Source organism: Cupressus sempervirens, chromosome 4 (genome assembly GCF_028749045.1).
Source record: "Cupressus sempervirens isolate cs-2001-9-10 chromosome 4, ASM2874904v1, whole genome shotgun sequence".
NCBI classification, from domain to species: domain Eukaryota; kingdom Viridiplantae; phylum Streptophyta; class Pinopsida; order Cupressales; family Cupressaceae; genus Cupressus; species Cupressus sempervirens.
Window position 1 is genome coordinate 696219626 of NC_143121.1, and position 20961 is coordinate 696240586.

The window sequence follows — 20961 nt, forward strand, 5'->3', positions numbered from 1 at the left end:
TGCTCGTCTAAGGAGTGGGGTGTAATAAATGATCCCTATGCACACCCACTATGCATTTAATGCATCTATCCTTCATTTCTTCACCTAAAAGATCAAAATCAATCTAACACTATTTCCAACTCCTCTGTACTGATGCTTGGTGTAGATTCTTGCTTGAATTCTAGAACTACAATTTCTCTTTCTACTTTTCCCAAGCTTTCATCCCAATCTGATAGTAAGTCCTTAGTAGTGTGTATTGTATTTGAGAAGATGGAGAAGTTCTCAAAATCATCTCTTCCATATACATTTAGCTGAAAGAATTCCTCTAACTTGACTTTCAAATTATCAGTTGTCATTTCTTCTTCCCCCAATTTTTGTGATAACAAGGATGCAACTACATTTGATATTCCTTGCTTGATGTTATCAACAATCCTTTTCCATCAACTGGATTCCCTGGTAAAGCTCTCAAACATTTCCTTAACCATGATCACTACACTATACCATTGAATAAAATCATAGACATCCCCCTCACTGATAACTTGACCATCAATCAATTCTTGCTTTGGAGTATCCATCAAATTCTGAATGTCTAAAATCACCTCTTCTTGGTAAATATGCTCATCCACCCATGATTCCTCCATGCACTGGATCCTAGAGATTGTAGCCAATGACCTATTGTGCACTTGCACTATTTCTTCTGCATGTTTGAAGGCTACCTCCTGAATTCCTTCAATCCAAATCTTTGCATCCTGAGAAATCCGCTTGATTCTGCCAATATCACCTACCACTTCACTGGAAACACCTATTGGAAGGACAAATGATTGACCTTCCTCTCTTACTGGATGATGCAAGTTATTGATGTACTAACATAAGGCCCAAATTTCTCTTTTCTACTTTTCGTACCCTTCTTCTACTTTCTTCAGCCTATCCTTGAAAGCCTGTGTGGAGTCATCAAATTCTTCCAATATTTGCTCTCGGTAGGCCTAACCAAGATTTACTTCTATAGCATGATATTCATCTGGAGCAATCTTATTTTTCCCTTTGTCAAGTGTGTGAGTCACAATCTGCAAGATTCTGGATCCTGATTCTCCTCTAATGAATTTAGTATATCTTTTTGCTTTCCCTTGTTCTTTTGATCGATTTGATCAGTCCAAAATTTCTTGTAATTCAATTGCTGGATCAACCTCCCTTTGTTGACGCAATTGAATTCGTTGCCTCAACCATTCTGGAATGGGTATAATTTGGTCCCCCAGAATTACCAATTGTTCTTTCCTTTGGACAGCTTGAATGTTAATCTCCTCTTCACCTCCTAGACTATCCATTGTAACCTCAGGAACTACAGCTTCAGCACTTGGAATATGTATTGCTACTCCTGGAGTTTCTTCCTATAGTGGACCATCTCCATCAGTAATCATTTTTTGCTCTAAGATTGTAGCGAGACTTTCATCTGCAGCCATATCTTGATCTCTCCCTCTTTCTTGCATGGACTTTTCATAAGGATTTATACTCAACCTATCATGAATTGGCCTATCCAAATTCTCTTGTTGCTCAAATCTCCTTATACTTGTCCCTACATCCTGTGTTTAAAAAGTTTCTATCTCTTGGACACTTGGAGTTTGAGTCGAAGAAGAGGGAGCATTTCCATGTTTCTACTTCTTATTTTGAGAATCCTGGATAACTTCCTCAATCCTAGGATGCTTTTCTCGAGGTACCTCCTTTGCTTTCTTTGTTCCTACATCTTCAAATGGAGTTCCTCTTTCCTCAATAGTCCCTTTAGATATTTTTCCTAATCTTTCAACCCTAAGTGGTCTATGGCCAAGCAACCTATATGTGAATCCATTAGCTGGTGCAACTAATTTTTCAAGCTTACGCTTGATCCACCACTTTGTAAAATCTAAGACTGGTTTTGAAAGGGCTTCAAGATCTGTAATTTCTTTCATCTTCCAATCGAATGGTTGAGTTTTCATTTCTTGATTGAATCCTTTTTGCATCATGTTTGGGTCCTCCTCCATTTGATCAGGAACCTTGAATATGTTGCATATTCTAATAATGTTCAATGGTAGTCTTGAATGCAATCTTTTTCTAATCTCATTCTCGTCTACTGCATTTGCCCAAAAGTCTTCAAGGTGAACTTTGTGTTGATACTTTGATCCTCCTACTGATTAGATCTTGTTGTAAGGATCAAAATCATTCCTCTTTGGATAAAGCGAAAGGCAAAACAAGTGGAGCTCATCTGATGATTTCTCTGTGGCTTTTAGACATGGGCATACCTTAGTTTTCCCTTCTCCTATGGAAATTGGAAACTGCAATCCCAACTTCTTCTTCGCTTTCTGAATCTTGTCATAGGCAGTAAGTTGTCAAGTAAGTTGTAACAAGACCATCTTATCTGTTAGATACCTGGGGAGTTTGTATGGCTTTGTGGAGAATCCTTGAACTCAGATTTATGGAAAGGTAGGAAACTGAATGAACCAAGCACTATATTCTTCAACCAACTTCATTGCACCCATTGACATTCTTATATGTGGCCTCTTTTGTAGTGTTCTTACTATGCGCATGGAAAATATATCATTAACCCTTATGTAATCATGCTTTGAATACAAATGCAGCTGCGGGTAACATTCATGGACTTTGAGGTGTTGGCTTCCACTTCCAATTGGTCCTTTTCATTGTAGTCCATCATAATTTGTCCTCTGTGCTAGCATGTAGATGACATAGGAGCTCATGTAAAATTTCCTTGTATGCTCTAGATTCATCAACTGTTCATTTAGATTATCACTTATGAGCCCAGCCCAATCTATTCTGTTGCCTTCCTCCATCACCTGCTCAACAAAATACCACATCCAAGATTCAAACCTATAAGAATAAGGCATGCCAAATATGCGACTCAAAATCATGACCATATCACTATATTCCCTCTACAAGTCGAATAATACTATTTCTTTAGGAATCTTGGAATGATGAGGTCTATTCTTTTTCAACCATCTTTTGTTGATTATTTCTTCACAAAAAGTGATTCCAGATGTATAGATTCTCAATGCTTGCTCTTGTGTTTTTGTGACCATCCTTGGATTTGAAGGAATTCCAAATACTTCAGAAATGGATGCCGAAGAAAAATCTATGAGAATACTTTGTTCAGAATCCCTGATGGTTCTATCTGTAGGATTGTAGTGCTTGGTACATTCCATGATTAACTCTAGATGCTGAAAAGAAGGAGGGAAACCAGCTGCAACAAAACTTCCTACCCACTTTGACACAATTTTGGATTCAGGACATAATCCTCTCCTTTCATTCTTTATTAGTTGTCCTTGCATTTCTCCTATTCCCCTGGGCTCTGCCATTCTCCTTTCCTACAAAATAGAAAATGTACACACATAAGACTATCCAAGGAAAGTTTTTTAAAAACAACGAATACAACTTGTCCATAAGATGAAGATTTTGGATTTTCCCCAAAATTTCCATACTCCTTTCAAGATTCACTTTTTAACACTTCCATGAGAAATATGAAATTTCACAACTCACTACAAAGAAAATTCCTTTATGATAGGATTCAAAATCTTCTATCGTGAATTCCCAGAAAGCTCCTCAACAATTTCAAAAAAGTTCTCAAAAAACCTGCTTCCTTGAACTCCTTGAATCTTACTCCTATTCTTGATTTGCTCTTCAAATTTTTGTGCGAGCTTGAATGAATGAGAGGGTTTCTTATAGAAACCATCCTTCAAAAAAGATGCCTTTGTAGACTAAAATTACGCAATTTCTTTACTTAACCATCAAGGTTTCCATCTTTTGTGCTAGTTGTCACTTTTTTGTTGTTTGATTCAAAAGGTTGCTATTTTTGATGCTCTTAGCTTCATGGTGAAGCTAAGTATTCTTCAATTTTGATTATTTTTGAGTTTTATTAATTAAATATCAATTTATAAAAGTTAATATTTAATTAACTTCCATTTTTAAATAAAGAAAAATAAAATTTATTTGCAAGTTTTTCTAATCTCATTCTTATTTTTTTGATTATTATTCAAAAGATGAAATTAAATATTAGTTTTTACCAATATTTAATTTTAATTGTAAATCCAAAAGAATACTTTTTTGAAGGAAAATCATTTTCTGCTTTTCCCTAGACTTAATTTTTCATTTCACAAGGAATTTCTAAATTTTAGATTTTTTTCCAAAATTTTCTAATATTTCCATTTTTTACTTGATGTCTATTGCTTCAACGATAATATTTCTCTACCACAACTGCATTTTGTAGTCCTGAAGCAGCCAGTTTGTGGCCCTTATAGACAACACAATCGGAGCTTCCTTCTCCATACTAGGCAAAATGTAGTTGCATATGGTATCCTTCAATATTAGTTTATGTTGTTCCTTCCAAAGCTGCTCTGATCTACTCACTCCATCACTAAGATAGAAAGCTTCAAATTCATTCATTAAAGTTCCATCTAAGTCATCTTAGACAAAATAATAGTAACCTGAGGAAGTTTCTCTTCTCTAGCTTTCTGAATAAGAAGCCACTATGTATCGTCGAACTTACTTATTTACTTGTTACTCAGGCACTTTATCCTAGCATACTGATGGACCTATAGCATTATTTCCATCAGCAGTAGGCTTAGTAGTTACATCTGCCTCTTCATGTAAAAAGTATGGGCATATTCCTTAACAGTTGGCTCACAACTGATTTCCACTGCTGCCATGTGCCTAGCACCTTTGGGCACTGATTGTGGGTCCATAAATTCTGCAACAAAAAATTTGGCTGCCACATCCTCCTCATGCATTCCATAGTCCAAAGTGGGCTTTTGATTATGCTCCATGATTTGCGAGTTGGGATTTTCATGGAATGAAGGATTTTGTCCTTTTCCAACAATCCTCCACTATCTTAAAATTGTGCTCCACATTTAGCGGGACTAGGCTTTTTCTCAAATGAAGGATTTTATCTTTTACAAAACATCCTTCACTATCTTGGAACTACAATCCATGATTTGCAGGTCAGGATTTTCATGGAATGAAAGATTTATCCGTTTCCTTCACTTATTTAAAACTATGCTCAAACGCTTTTATGGAAAGCGAGATTTTGAAGGAATGAAGGAATATGTCTTTTTTGTGACTCCTTCAGACTTGCGCTCCAAAGTTTTAGAGAGCGGGCTTTTTCTGAACTAGCAAATTTTTCTTCTTTTCAAAATATTTCGTGACTCCTTCAGACTCGCGCTCCACAGAAAAAGGAAACAGCTGGCAAAAATTAAAAAAAGAAAGGGGGTCCCAAGCTTGGGCATGGTGTGACTGGTGGTCACAACTAAACACAAGCTTATTCCATTTGTACAAAAGAATACCCATTTACATTAAGTGACATGTTTAAAGCATGAGAATGAAGACCTTCCATGTTGCCAAATAGTTGATGGAATCCTTTACGTTTATTGATCTGCCCCTAATATGAACATAATGATGAGCTTTGAAGTAACGATAAAAAATCCCAAAAAGTTCCCCTTTAAGTATTGGATTTGCAATAGAAGAAGCTACTTGATAAACCTCCAGGCCAAATTTGAGAGCACGTTTTTCCATTACCGCAAGTATTGAGTTCACAACCATATCTGCTGGGACTATATCAAATGTCACATTTGGATCAGCAATCAAGGAAAAGAGTAGAGATATTCTACCAAATAGTTCATATACTTGTCTATGGCTCTAGACTTGGATCTTACATTTTATTTCAGAAGACATTCTAACAAACATTTCACATGCTTCCAAGATTCAAACTACCATGTATTGTGAGATGCAAATGGAAAATTCTAAGATATATGATGAGAAGAATACGTTGATTATAGGCTAGCTAGACGTTGATGTGTTTGAGTTTATTTCTTCAACTCAATGGAGATGAAACATCCATATTTTAATCAGCTCTACATATCATATTTTCTAGTTCCCCAAAGCCATGCATAAAAATATCTTACCAGGTTCCTTCCAACTTGATGCTCCACAAAGCCATAACTATGATTATGTCCAATAGCTTACATGTTCAGATTATTGGCTCTTACTTTGCCTTTCAACTCTTAGAAATCTGAATTGGCCCATTTCTCACTGTGTAGATTCTCTTCAATATATTTGCAGACGGAGGTTTGAGAGCTTTGTCAAACTTGGAAGCCTTTTCTTTGGCTCTGCATTATACCCATTGTCTCTATCTTTCATTTTCTTCACTTAATCATTTGAAAGGCTAACAACCATCTTAGAAACATGTATTTTAGACTCGAACATTAACCTCTTTTAAAAAAAGAGTTAATGGTTAATGATTTTCTTTAGAATATGCGTTTTGACCTTCAAACCTTAACCTTTTAATAGGTTAATTTTACAAACTTATCTTAACCTTTTGATGGAGAGGTTAATGGTTAAGCTTTCAAAGTGAAATACATGTTTTGGTAATTAATCTTAACCTTTTTAGAGCTTAATGGTTAATGATCAACTTGAAAATTTCTCAAAAACTCTGAGGGAAAGTGACCATTTTAATGCTCAAAATGAGGTTTATTTTGAAAATAACCCTAGCTCAAAAAGGTGGGGATTGAGGTAATGTAATATCCAGGCAATAGTGTTAAATCAAGCTAGCTATTAAACCTGATTGTGATCAGGGCACTTGGAAACTAATTATGATAAATGATCATTTCTCCTTATTTTATTAGGGATGACCACCTATTCATAGGGTTATATATGTGAAAGAGAACAAAAGAGATTGAATCATCGAAAATAATAAATAGATGTATTTTCCACCTGACAATATTAGAACTAAGATAAACATCATATTTAGAATTTATATCTAAAGTTTAAATAGTATATTTGTATTGTGATTGTCGCAAGACAAGGAAATAAGATCAATATTTTCAAATTTAATAAATAAAAGTCTTCTACTATTTTTACTGGTGCATTTACACACTTGCTAGCCAAAATAAACTTAGCAGTCGCATGAGATGTATCTTTATAATTCAAATATGGTAGTTTCAACTATAGTAAAAGAGGACCAAATTTTTTTAAAAACAAGAGCACAAAAGGAAATCTTGTTGAATAATTGGTCCAAGAAAAATAGATAGAAAATCTATCAAATAAAAGCCAACAATAATATGATTTACATTACTTCTATGAATTCTCTAGAGGAAAGCTTAGACTCCTAGGGGTTCATTTTACTCTTATGCTACATACATGAATATTCATATCAAATTCAACATAAAAGGTACCAAATGGCTCTAATAATATTTTTGAAGTTGATGCCTTATTATTTGAGCTTAAGCTAGTAAAAAGAAAAGAAATTTCTCATTATAGTCATTAGAGATTCTTCTAACACAATCACTAATAAAAGATATATTAATTTTTTTTATTTATTAAACTACATTACCAAAACTATTCACAAAACTATAAAGAAAACAACATAATGGTAAATTGTTAGCCTCTTAAAAAAATAAATCTATTAACAAAACTATCCATTATTGATAAAAAAATAATTTAATAAAATATTAACTCAATTTAGTCATAGAAAAATAATGAAATAAAACAAATGAAAAATTCTTCATTTACAAAGCCTAGGTATAAAAGCATCCATAAATTACTTGAATTGTTTCTATTTATGTATGCATTACCATAATCCCTACTAATGTATTTGTCTTACCCTCGAATTAGCACAACACTATCTATGGGGCAATATATATGCACAATTATTGAATGGAAGTATAAAGGACATCCACTATTTAACACTTGTGAGAGGTGCATATATGTTGCCTCGTATCCATTGACAATTAACTCCATAAGTTTATTGTTTGACCAATTTTGATACAATTACACATAGTATGCAATGACGGTCTTCATCTTTTTATTTATCATTGACATCTTTGGTAAAAGGAAACCATTTAGCTCCTTGACTTTATTTATCATCTTCCTTGTGGAAATGATAACCTCCTTTGGTAATTATTTCTTTTATGTCAAAATTAGAACAAGCCTATCAAAGAATGGTACATACGAGCTCTGCTTGGCAAACAATAGAGAGAGAGAGAAAAGATAATTCTTTTGAGCCTTAGTACTCTACACCTTGTAATAAAATGAAACTACTATGGAAGTTTTGTGAAACCTACTTTAGGATATTTATCTTATTTGACAACATGTTCTCTATCATCCTAATTTCAATCCTCTTATCTATTTATAGTTCTTCCACTTCTTCTTTTTGATCTACACCCATGTCTGCCATATCAATATCTATTTGGGTCTCCTTGACTTTCACCTTAGTAACAAGCCTCATTATAGTCTTCAATATTTTGAAATCATTTTATAGAGAAACCATTCTTTGTTTTGAGGCATATATTTTCTCAATGTATTCTTCATACTGTCTCATTTCTTCAATGTACCTTTTCTAAGTATAATATAGTGATTCTTCTAACATGTCCATCTCACTCTTCACCATGAGTGACACTGTATTCATCATGTTGTAAATTTGGTCATTGGATGTTGTATTAAAATTTCAAAACATCAAATTTCTTTGTGGAGAACTTCTAACCCTCGGTAGTGGTGGTTTATTTGATTTAGAGGCCAAAATCTAGACTATCATTGTCTGATCATCAACATTAAAACAAGCCACTTACAACTCTCTATTGATATTGACCTCCTCAAATGAGATATATTTGTCATGTCTCCTTATTTGATCCAATAGAAAAGATGATCTCATCTCCTAACAAGGGAATACCAACATTCCACCTATTTTTACAAGCTCTTTAGCTTCACCCACAATAAATATTTCTTTGTTTGAACATATTCTTGAAATTTCTTTAGAAATTCTTCCATATTTTCATTTGGATCTCCTAGTTACAATTAAAAGGTTAATTCATTCTACTTTATCTTGAAAAGAAAACTTTTAAATTCCTCAGAATTAATGAAATCATCATCCTTCATAAACTCTTGAGCTTCTATGATCCTATCATCTATCATTTTAGCTGCAAACTCAAGTTTGTTTTAGATCATTTCATTTTTAGTGGCATGCTTCATTGTACAATTGTGCTTCATATTGTCAAAATATTTGTGTCCCTTAGAAAATTTTTTGGAGATCTTTTTCTCTTTCTTTATTTGGTATTTCAATTAACTTTTACCATTTTCTACCACCTTCAATGCAAGATGAGCTTGTTGGTTGTCCCTCCTCTTCATTAATTGCAATAACAATATCTTGCTTAGGGTATTTAAGTTGTACTTTTTTTTTTCTAATTTCTTAAGCCACCCGAGACATCATATCTTGATAATTTTGGATACATTTTTTGTATCTATTTAATTATCTATTCTCTTGATAAAAACCCTTGAAAGAAGGATCTATTATCTTCATTTCCTCCGTATTGCTTATTATCTCCCTCCACTTCAAGGTTTTATCTCTGTATTCATTAGTTTCAAAGAAATCTATAATCACATCTTCCTCACAAACTCATTTTCTATTGGGTAGGTTATATTATCTCATCTACCTCAAAGCATGTTTGAGAACATTATTGGGATCATAGGTTTTTTCAAGAGAAGAAAGCAATATAAATTCCCTAATGAATTTATCTAATTCCTCTATTGCATCTTTACTTATGTTAAAATCCCCCACCTCAAGACATTTCTACATGCAAAAGATCCCTTTTTCTAGTTGGTTCCAAGTACTCTTGGTTCATCAAAATTAATTGCCAAAAGAGTTTAATAATTCCTCCTCTTTCTAGGATGTATTTGGTTAGAACATGAGGTAGCCGAAGGCACCCATAAGCCCTAATTATGGAACAATTCTCAAAAATAAAATTACTCCCATAATCATGTTCCATTTTCCTACCATCATTGTAACACCTAGAAGGTTTACTTAATTTTCTAACACTCCTTAGGACCCTCTCAATAATATCTCCTAACATGTTAATAAATTTATATAAAAAATCATTGTAGAAAGCTAACAAATTAGAATAAGGGTATCATCTTTATCATACCCTAGTCCATCGTTGCACTGGCAGGCTTTCTCCCATCTCCATTATTCCTTCAATGAAATCAAGGTTAGTGTATGATACATTATTATATAGGACTATTTACATTAACAATGAATAATGGTGGAACTTGAAATTCCCCATTTCCCCTCTTTCTGTAGACTTGATCTCATTGTGGATAATATTGATTATGTGGTTAACAAAATCATACCCCACATTAGTGTGTAAATCTTATATATCTAAAGTGATGATTTATATATTAGCAGGAGCATTCCTAGTTCCATCAAGCCCTATTACCTTGTCCAATCTAAAGATTGTATATTGAAAGTATCTTCTAGAAAATTAAGGGGTATGAGATCTCCTACTTTTTTGAGGATTTCATGCTTCTCATTTCTGGACTTAGGAATGTGTCTCTTCATAAAGTTTATAGTAAAGAAACTTTTTAAAAATCTTTTCAAAAGTCTCATCGAGCTTGTCATGTTCAATAACTCAAGTCATAGGTCCTCCCAAGTCAAAGACTTCTATAAATGTCTCCCTACCCAATGTACACAAGACACTTCTATCCTTTCTGTGGAATTTGTGAGTCACAAGATTATATGCCTTAATTAAGGCTTTCACTAGGTCTACATCCATGATGACTTCTACCATAATCAACTTAGCCAAATTTCTATTCCATGTATTTGGAATGGGATGCTAACATAATCCATTTTTATAGAAGAAAAAAACCTTTCAATTGGTACTAAACATCTTTGCATCCATATAGAAACTATAGGGATCTCTATGGATATGCAAGTTGGTAGGCTGGACATTTGATCCTCATAGAAAATTAACCCACTCATTAGTGAACACACTCGATATCTTATTTTTTCCTTGTTCAACACTAGTAGGAGCTTCCTCAATGTTCATAAAAGCAATTCACTTCCCTTCTTCCTATGACATATCTTCTTAATTTTAAGTTTCAAACACTTTTCTACAAATCAACTTTCTACTCAATTTTGTGCATATTACTCTTCAAAAAAAAACTTTGTAGATGTTGGCACCAAGAATCCTATTACATCACCCTTTAATGGAATCTATGATGAAAATAGTATTTGTTATTGTATAGCATCAATAGAAGTAATGATGCCCATCTATATAGATCTCTATTTTGGTTTTTCAGATAAATTATTATTATTATAATATATATATATATATATATATATATATATATATATATAGGTATGTATGTGTTTGGATTAATATACTTCGATACAATTATTGACAAACAAATAATGCTTATCAGTGGACCCTATTTGTATCGGCATGTTATTTTCAAATATGTTATTGGGAGCACTACTTATGTTGGAGGTTATCATAACTAGCAGATTGTTAGTCATGCCACTATCGAGGCATGACTCTACATGGCCTTGTAGAGTCGTAACCCTACATGGGTCATGACCCTCTATATCTATATATAAGAGAAGGAAGATTGCTGAGGGATGGCATCAATACATGGCATCTCAAACCCAGCGATCTGCAAGTAAAAAATTTCTAATATTCTTCAGTACATTTCTTCTAAAGTCTAACTTGTAGGAGCATCATAATATTTGGCTTACCATAAATATTATCAACAATCTACAAAGAAGATGATATTGAACACAAGCTATTCAAAAGTTACCATTATTTGAAGAAATTCTCTGCACTAATGTATTACAAGTAAGAGTACATGTTGTTCTCACATTTATTATAATTCTTTTATCTATCAGAGGTCCTCAAACTTAACATGGTATCAGAGCCATTCTGATAAGGAAAACTATTACTCAAGGATAAATTCTAAAAGCTCAAATTTTTAAAAGGGGATAAAATTATATTATTAAAATGGTGAATTATGTGAGATTAGAAGATACGCTTGAGGTTGCATCTAATTTCTCTTCATGGAAAATTAGAGTAATGATAATATTAAGAGAAATAGAGTTAGAGGAATATATTGAATCAAACATATCCATGCCTAAAAATGAACTAGAAAAAATAACATGGAAAAGACATATTAATAAAGAAATGAAAATCATAATAGTTTCTATAAAAGATCATATTCTTCCATGCATATCTAGTCTCAAGACTACATTTGAGATGTTCTCCACTATTCGAGATACATTTGAAATCAACAATGCTAGTAGGTTATTAACTTGGAAACAAGATCTACTATATATAAAGATGAAAAGTGGAGAATTTATAACATCAGATTTTCTAAGGATTTTTGAACTAAAATATCAACTTACAACTAGGAATATTTGAGTTGATGAAAAATAACACAACATGATAGCACTAAGAGGTCTTCCTCTATCATGGGAAACATTTATTTGAGGTTTAAGCTCTCGACCTAAACTTTCTAAATTCAATTTATTAAAAAATAAATGCACACAAGAAGAATCTAGATTAGTCTCAAGAGGACTAAGTACAAATCAAGAGGGAGAAATTAAAGCTCTTCATGTGAAATAAAGCAAGAAAAGAAAATTCAAATACAACAAAAGAGAATCTATCAAATCATACAAGCATTGTGATTGGTCCAAAGTTAGATGTTTTAAATGTGATAAACTTGGTCACTCCCATAATTTCTACCTTGAAAAGAAGAAGATTCAAATAGCCTTAGCACAAATCAAAGAAGAGGGTGAAGAGAAAGAAGAAAGAGAAAAATATGCTTTTCACTTAACCCTTTCAAGTGAATTAAACTCTAACTACAATAGTTTGATCATAAATATTAGAGCATCCTGACACATCAGTAAGTTTAAAGAAAAAATTGAAACTTTCTCTAAACAAACCTCAGAAGAAGTTACGATTGGAGATAAATCTACTCATCCTATTAAAGGAATTTATTCCTATTCATTTTACCTAAAATGAAGAATTACACTACAACTCAAAAATATGTTATATGTACCAAGAATATAGAGAAACCTAGTGTCTATTTCTGGTCTTGTTGATCAAGGATTTAGAATCACATTTCAAGAGGACAAAGTTCTATCTTGGCCCAAGAACTCCAATATCAAGAAAGCCATTTGCATTAGATTTAGAGATGGAATTTTTTATAAATTTTTTAATAATCAAAAGCTAGCTCTTAGTCATGAAACTTCAAATTCCTTCGAAGTTTGGCATAGAATGCTAGGTCACCTTTATTATTGTGCATTATCATCCATAGGAAAAATTATAAAAGGTTTACCTAGTCTCAAAATGATCATTTAAGTATTTACAAAGGATGTGCTTTATGGAAAAAAACTAAACAATCATTTCCTAAAAGTGTTCACAAATTTAAATCCATTCTTGAACTAATCCATATCGATCTTTGTGGTGCTATGTCTATACCTTCTCTTAATGGGTGATATTATATAATTGTTATTGATGATTACTCTAGAAGAACTTGGATCTATTTTCTGAAATAGAAAGAATCAGCTGAGGTTCTATCAAAATTCAAAGAGTTCAAAGCCTTAGTTGAAAATTAGTTAGGACAAAAAATAAAAACTCTAAGGTCAGACAATGGAGGTGAATACATCTCTGATATTTTTAAGAATTTTTGCATTGCTGTTGGTATTAAGAGGGAGTTTTATGTGCCTTATAATCCTCAATAGAATGGAATTGTTGAATGTAAAAATAGATCAATTGTTGAATCTACCAGAGTAATGATGCATGATCAAAACCTTCATACTTCTTTTTGGGCTGAAGCATCTAACACTGTAGTGTACATTCAAAATAGATGTCCACACTCAGTATTAGACAACATCACTCTAGAAGAAGTATTCACATGCATTAAACTTGATATAAGTTATCTAAGAATATTTGGATGTCCAGATTATATCCACATTTCTAAAGAGAAAAGAACAAAACTAGAACCTTCCAGGAAGAAGGGGATATTAATTGCAAACAGTAAAATGACAAAAGGATATATGGTATTCATTCTAGGTCAAAGAACAATTGAGATTAGCAAAGATATTAATTTTGAAGAAGATATTGCCTTAAATATTTCTAGAAATAGTGATGAATCTATTACTAAATCTATTCATAAAGTAGATAAAAATCAACAAGCAAAAATTGAGAGGGAGAATGATATTGAACCATCTTCTTCCACTATGTCTAAACATGAAGATTCTAAAAATTTCAATAATAAAAAGAGGCAACTTTGGGCTAGGAAAATGATAGAAGAAAATTAGGTTGAACGTAATGAAGTGATTTGAGAGAGAAAAAGAACAAGAAATCAATCATGTTATGTTGCAATACTAATTGAACTTATAAAAACAAAACCTTCTAATGTAAATGAAGCAATTTCAAATCATTGTTGGAAAGAAGAAATTGATTGAATAATATAATTGTATGTTAAAAAATTATGTATGGGATGTTGTAATAAGATCTAAGAACAAATCAGTTGTTTCTTCCAAATGGCTATTTAAAATTAAACATGCATCTGATGGCAGCATTGAAAAGTACAAATCCAGGTTTGTAGCTGAAGGTTTCTCATAGAAATAAGGCATTGATTATGAAAAAATGTTTGCTCCAATTGCTAGATATACTTCAATTAGAACCATCTTGTCTAGTGTAGCACAGAAGGGATGAAAGGTTCATCAAATGGATGTCAAAACAACATTATTTAATGGCAATATTGATGAAGAAATCTATCTTGAGCAACCAAAGAGATTCAACACTCATGACAGAAAAACTCATGTTTGTAAATTAAAGAAAGCACTTTGTGGTCTCAAATAGGCTCCCAGAGTGTGGTATGAAAGAATAGACAACTATCTAATGAAGTTAGGATATTCCAAAAATGAAGCTAATCCTAACTTATACTTTAAAATAGATGGTGATGATATGATTATTCTTGTGTTATATTTTGATGATCTATTGATAATAGGTGAGGAAGATCTCATAATGAAATTCAAACAAGAACTCACAATAGAGTTTTAAATGAAAGACTTAGGTCTACTTCACTACTTTCTTGGATTAGAAATCTGACAATAGGATAAATACATTCTTCTGAATCAAGGAAAATATACAATCAACATTCTAACAAAATTTGGAATGATGGAATGTAAACCAATAGCTACTCCTATGGAAGTAAATCTACATAATTTGAAGGATTATATGATCAAATCAAAACCTATACATTCTACTTACTAAAAATAGGTTATTGGATCTTAAATGCATTTGGTGAATAGTCATCCTAACATATGCTATGCTACTAACACCTTGAGTTAGTTTATGTGTGCACCAAAGAAGATACATTTACATGTAGCTAAATATATTTTGAGATATCTAAAGGGTACTATTGGAATGGAAATCAAATATGATAAAGTTAACATTTAATTTTATTGATATTTTGATTGTGATTGGGTAGGTAGTCCTAATGAACATAAGAGTACTTTAGGATATTTCTCCAGCCTAGGATCTGGTATGGTTTCTTGGTCCAATAGAAAACAAACTTCAATTGCTTTAGGGTAAAAGCACAAACCTGTGTCACCTTTTATAAAGAAACGTGATATTAGAATGTGACAGTTCAACATTATTAACAAAAAAAATGGTATTTGTGTTTAAAATATGGAGATGATGTAAACTGATGAAATGTGTAGAATTGCATGAATTTTATGCCTATAACTTTTATAATTTTTTTGAGTAAGAATTTATTCATTTTATTTTATTTTGAAGTCCTTTTTTTAACTGTAAAAAATATAGGGTGTAGTTCCTGTCAAACAAGTATATGCAAATCATCTTTTTTTTTTCTAATTTAAAAATATCTTATAGATGACATGTATAGCTAGTGTACAAATATATATATATATATATATATATATATATATATATATATATATTTGATGTATATTTTTTTTGTTATATATACTCAAGTTTGACCTTATTAGAATCCAACAATTTTTTCCTCCTGTCAAAACTTTCCTATCAAATCTATACCTTCTTGAAAAAAAATTACATATTCATGAAGAGGATTCTCTCCTCTAGAGATAAATATAATTTTTTAATTTTTTTGATATGATTTACTATTCTTTTTCCTTTTTTGAGGGAGCATCTTTTGAAATGTTGAAATATCGACTTATAATACTTTGAGATTATAACATATTATAACTAATCAAAACACTCAAAAATTTATATAATGATGATATTGAATCTAAGATCTATAAAAGGGTATTTTTAGTTTTTGAAAAAAATTGAGTTTTGATAGAGAAATGAGATTTGACCGAAATAGGTTTTGTATCACAAACGGTGACACAAATCTATGCTTTTACCCTTTAAATTCCATAGAAGTAAAATACATTACATGTTCATTGGGTGCTAGAGAAGTGATATGGCTACATAATTTGCTAGCATATTTTCTCAAAAGACCTTTGAAGCCCACTATGATTCATTGTGATAGTCAAAGTTGCATCAAGCTTCCAAGAAATCTAGTTTTCGACAATTGCTCTCAAAATATTAACATTCCTTACCACTACATTCAAGATATGGTGAATTGTGGAATCATTCAATTGGAGTACATCTATACTAATGAGAAAATAGCTAATATATTTACCAAGCCTCTTGCTAAAGTGAAGTTGAAATACTTCAGAGAAAAACTTGGTATGATTAATTTGTAACATTAAAATTGAATTAAAAAATTTAATTCATGTGAGTTTATGCTTCTATTTTTGTTTAGTTGCATCATATATTTAATGAAAGGTGACGATCTTTCATGGACATATTTATTCAAAAGGTAATTGTTTGTAAGGTGACAATCTTTCAAATAATAGGCCTTTTATCATGGACATCTCTAGATATTGCTTCAGGCAATTAGAGATCATAGATAACAAATTCATTTGTGTTAACATGGACATCTCTAGATATTGCTTTGGGCAATTAGAGATCATGGGTAACAAATTTTATGTTATTACTATGGACATATCTAGATATTGTTTTAGACAATTAGAGATCACAGATAACATATTCATTATGATTACTCTAGATATTGTTTCAGACAGCTAGAGGTCATAACATATGTTATGATAGTACTCATAACTTGGTAATCTTTATCATAATTTTTTTATTAAATTGTGTATCACTTCTCCCTCTCTAAGAGGGAGTGTTAATGTATAGCATTAGTAGAAGTAATGACGCTCATCTATATAGATCTACATTTTATTATTTTAGATAAATTTTTATTATTGATTATTGTGTGTGTGTGTGTGTGTGTGTGTGTGTGTGTGTTTAGATTAACATACTTCAATAAAATTATCGATAGACAAACAATGCCTATCGATAGTCCCTATTTGTATCGGCATGTTATTGCTAAATATGTTATCAGGAGCATTGCTTATGTTGGAGATTATAATAACTAATAGATTATTAGTCATGCCACCATAGAGGAATGAATCTACATGGCCAAAGGCTTTGTAGAATCATGAATCTATGGGAGTAATGACCCTCTATATCTATATAAGGGAAGGCAAATTGCTGAAGGATGACATCAATACATGACATCTCAGACCCAATAATCTGCAAATAAAATATTTCTAATATTCTTCAATACATTTCTTCTAATGTCTAACCTACGAGAGCATCATAATATTTGACTTACAATATATATTTTCAATGATCTACAAAGAAAAAGATATTGAACTCAAGCTATTCAAAAGTCACCATTATTCGACAAAATTCTCTGCTCTACTGTAATACAAGTAAGAGTACATGTTGTTCTCAGATTTATTGTAGTTTTTTTATCTAGAAGATGTTCTCAAACTTAATAGTACTAATGGTGTTTAAGGAAAACATGCATGAAATCTTTCAAATTTTCAAAAATTTATCCCATTCATGTTTTATAGTGCCCATACTACTAGTCTAGAATTAAAAATTTTATCCTCTTTTGATACAATACTTTATGTTTCTAACAACATCAAAATAATGGTATTCATTTTCTTTCTTTATCTCCAATTCTTACTAGCCATAAGTAATCATTCACTTTAAGCCATGACAATGCGAACCCTTGATAACCTATGTTGTTTGTAGCACCACAAGGTTTGACATCTAACACATTCACTAGCCCACGATGCTGTAAAACCCTTTGTCTCTACTCCATGGCCCTTCTTTACACTTAACATTTTGGCTACGTGATGTAGGATAATCCTAGGGTAGTTTGCCATCCTTCACATTGGAGGGATTTTGGTAGAGTTATGTGGATTTATTTGGCTCTTGGTTAATTATTTTTGATGTATTTAATAAGTGGTTTAAGCCTTTTAAGGAGTTTGGTATTTAATTTTTATTAGATGCTGACTTGTAGCTCTACATATAATTAATGTAGGGGTTATTTAATTTGTATCTTACTAGGGCAACTTGTAGCTTAGTTGGGTATATGTAACCTGGGTACTGTGGAGTCTATAGTCATTATTTGTCCATCTTGTTGAAGAGGATGTGATAGAGGAGTGAATTTTGAGAAGAGCTAGTAGTTGTGGCTCATGAAAATAAGGAGATTTCTTTCTAGGATTGCGAGCACAAGCTTAGATCTTCCTTGGAGGTTTCTAACAGAGTGTGGATCTAGACTAACTATGGTTTGGATTTGATCTTGAGGGATCTTGCAAAACTATTACTTTCCTTGTATTTGGTCATAACTGGGAAGGCCTTATAGCCCAATACATTGCATGTAAAAAATTATTTTATGAATAAAGAGTTGTGATTTGGTATCAGATCTAGCATTGTTGTTGTATTTTTGTTCTATGCTCATTTTTTGGGGGCTAGGACATCTCTTTTGGGGATTTTTCTACCTTGCATTACATCACCACACAAAGTAGTGAAAACCATTGGCATTACTTCATGATTTCTTTCGAACCCTTTTATTGCCTTCTACTCCTAGCTATGAGATTATGCATGAATAACAACCTTAATGTCATTTAACGACATTGCTAGTTTTTGACTTCCTTTTCTAACCACATTTTGAACAACAAAAAGTGGTGAAAACCTTTGTTTTTTTTCTCGAACCCACGAAGGGATGTTATCATTTAATGCTTGGGTATTCACTATTTCACCACTTTATTTTCATGCCTTCAAAATACCTAGAGAAATGGTCAACATGGCTAGCTTGTGCTTGATCTCTTATTCATGACTGTTAATTCACTTCATACATTTAACTGTGAGATCCAATGTTAACCACACTTTTTGACTATCATTTTAGTTCATAACTATTTATCTAAACTATAATCCTAACCATTCGAACATGAAATCAAGTTTAGTCTCCACATAGCCCTATAGTGTTAATGCCTAGAGTTTGAAGCCACAAAGTGGCCTCAATTTTGTTTGGCATCGCTCTCTACTTCACCACTTCATCATTCTTGTTTTATCAAAATGCACTATTGTAAATTATTCCACGTGGCATGGTTATGAATTATTATAATATTATATATCTAGCATGAAAATCCTTTTGCACCATTGGTAGTCAAGTCCTACTATTACATTTAACCAAGGAGATATCGCAAAAACTATTTGACTAACAATGTTGCACTTTCACTACTCAAACTAGCTACTCCCAATTGACTATGGAGAAGTTACAAAGGCTTTGCAAAAAACCACATCACATCATCGTGACTTAAAAGGGACCAATTCTTTGCAAGCGATAGATACAACTATGAATCTATAGTCGCAACTTTGCCACTTAATCTTTGAATGTTTCTTTTAAATCACAAAAATCCTTAACATAATTATTTGAAACAAAAAGGGTTAAGACATGAAGGAAATGTATGCAAACATGAAATTAGGTTTTTACTAACAAGGCCTTTGTAATAAGAAAATTCAAACCCTAATTTCTACAATTTAACTTGGATTTTTATAGTAGATTCTCCAAATCTTAGATTGGTCCCTAATAATTATTTGATTAAACAAGAATCCTCTCCCCATTTCTCACGAACTAGATATGGCCCTAGCCAATTAGGTCAAACTTCCCATCTTTACCCGTGTCTTCTATTCTAGCATTTCATAGTAATACTAAATTTGTTGGCTTAAATTTTCTTGCAAGTGCCCTTTTGTCATACAAGTGTTTAATCTAGAAATTCAATTTTGAATTCCTAGTAGAGATTTCTATCTTGGTTTCATCTAACAACAAAATATCATCCAACCTAAATTGTATTTCATCTATTATATCATCATGATAATGCTGGACAAACTTATACATTCCACTTAAGTTGTTCTATGGTAGTCTAGCTTGTATCCCATAGACTAGATCAAAAGGTGGGCAACCTATTGTCTTCTTGACATTAACCCTATTAGCCCACAATGCTAATGGAAACTTTGAATCCCAAGCCTTCTTTTTTTCATTCAAAATCCTCTTTGTGATCTCTAATGGGCTTTGATTGCTAAATTTGGCATGTCCACTACCTTGGGGATGATATGGAGATCATGTAGATTTAGTAATATCATATTTTTCACAAAAAGCTTTATATTCCTCAAATCTAAAAAACATAGCATTCTTTGTAATAGTTTTACTTAAACATTGAAACCTAATAATAATTTTATTTAGAATAAAATCCATTACAACCTTAGTTTTTGACTCCTTAGTAGGAATCTCTTGAACCCATTTTGGAAAATAATTAGTGACTGTTAGGATCTACAAATGCCCCCAACATGATTTTAATATAATTTTTGGTATGAAGTAAATTCCCCATTAGTGGAAAGGTGCTTGCTCCTCCACTGGTTTTAATGACCTAGGTTACCATAAAATTTCAACTTACAAGTGAAACTATGACATCACATCACCTTACAAGTTCTTGTGCATCCTTAAACAATGCAGGTAACCAAAATTCAGCTTTGATTACCTTATGAGCTATTGACTTAGCCATATAATGGCCTCCACATACTTCATTGTGCATTTTTTCAAGGATTCTTGATGAATGTTGCTCATCAAAAGATTTGAGCTATATACCTTCTATATTTCTCCACCATAATTATCATTTCATAATCACATATTTTATGTCTTGTAACTTCAATTCTCTCTTTTGATTATCCCTAATTTCTAGTGAAGTTTTAATGTATCATAGGTCATAGATTACATATTTGT